This window comes from Phalaenopsis equestris, unplaced genomic scaffold (genome assembly GCF_001263595.1).
Source record: "Phalaenopsis equestris unplaced genomic scaffold, ASM126359v1 Scaffold000504, whole genome shotgun sequence".
Taxonomy (NCBI): Eukaryota; Viridiplantae; Streptophyta; class Magnoliopsida; order Asparagales; family Orchidaceae; genus Phalaenopsis; species Phalaenopsis equestris.
In genome coordinates this window covers 664,353-666,025 of record NW_018164944.1, presented here as the reverse complement: position 1 = coordinate 666,025, position 1,673 = coordinate 664,353, and positions in this window count along the sequence as shown.

The following is a 1,673-nucleotide window of genomic DNA, read 5'->3' as shown; positions in this document are numbered from 1 at the left end:
CTACAGTTTGGATAATCGAGCTAATCACGAGTAATGTACCACCTTGAAAGGTAATACACTACTTGATAATAAGCTCAATTAAATAAACTATAGAAATAAATGACTTCCGTTTGATCTGCAAGTTTGCATGATGACCGACAGATTCCCCTATTCAATATGAGAGTCAAATAGGGTTTATTTTAGGTCTGGGTTCTTTTAAGTTCTCTATAAGGGCAAGCCCCTATAGTTAATTACATCTTAAGCGAACAAATCACTTAAGAAAACTCTCGATAAAAATCAGGAATCTTTTGTTTTCATGAGTTCAAAAGGAAGGGTTTTCAACGAACATGATTGTAAAAAAAAATAGGGATTGGTTCAAAGGTGAAAGATTTTGTTTTAAGAATCAAAGAAAGAGAAGTAGGGGAGATTAAAGATCCAGAATAGGTTCTTGGTAATCCCCCAAACTATCCTAATCTTTGGCTCAATTTAAGATGATATTAATTTAAGTTAACTCTTGCCAGTTTTATTAATTAGGGCTTAAATTTGTGTAATGATGGTCTACACAAAAAGCCTAGAAAGATAGGAGGTTTTAAGTCGAGTAACTATCTCAGAATCCTAAAACAAGTTAAGACATGCTGCATATCGGGACTATACAGGGGCCTAACAAAAAGAGAGGTTTTATGTCATAAAAGAAAACCTCAAAATCCTAAGGATTATTATTTAAACTAAAGAAAGGGTCTTCAACGAGCTGCCCACGAATTCTGCTCCAAGTTCTATACTGAAATGTCTTCAGGTCTTCAAGTCTTCAGGTCCTCCAATCTTATTATTAAAAGTTTTATTTGTTTCAATAATTTTATAGTGAATTAATTAAAGGGTAGTGGAGGTATAGTTCAAACCTAGGCCAAGGCTAAGTTCACTTAAGCTAAGTAATTCCATAGTGTTATGATTTCTTGGTTCTCCCTAATCTAAGCAACTTTTATTCGTTCATTATTTGTCATTAAAGCATGCATTCTATGTTTGATAAAAGCAGTAAAACAACATGCATTGAGACACATAAAGCAATAAATAGAGCAAAAGAAACAATGTTTTATCAGATTTTTATTAAATTTTAATTATTTAATTAGTGGTAACCCAGTCAAGATGTCTATGGCTCCGTCGTCTCGGGTCGCCTGGTGCTCTAGCTTACTTAGTCCGAAAGGTGGTTGCCCACTAGGACCGGAAGTTTCTTATCAACATCCACAGAATGCATCGTCCAAGGAATCTTCGTAAACTAGAACAAAAAGGGGTTTAAGTTGCGTTATGTGATCTTTGTGATTAAGATTTTGATTTATTCTTGAATTTCTTCATCAATTTTAGGGTTGAAATATTTTAGGTTGTTTACATCTTGTTGTCAAAGTTTAAGTGTTTTATTTTAGTTATTTTGGTTCACTTGTTATTACTTATGTGAAGTTGATAACTTTGAAGCTGACTTAACCTCAAAGTCATGCTTTAAAGCCTTGTTGTATTTGTTTTCGTTTAAGTTTAAGTTTTAATGTGTTTTATGTAAATTTTACCCCTCCCAATGTATTTTATTTTATTTCTAAACTGATGTTCAAGTTGAGGGGTTTAGGTTTAACTTAAGGCTTAGGGTTTTACCTAAAAGGTTCTTCTATGTTCAACCTATAGGTTAGGTTATATCCTAGTTAGGTTCTAAC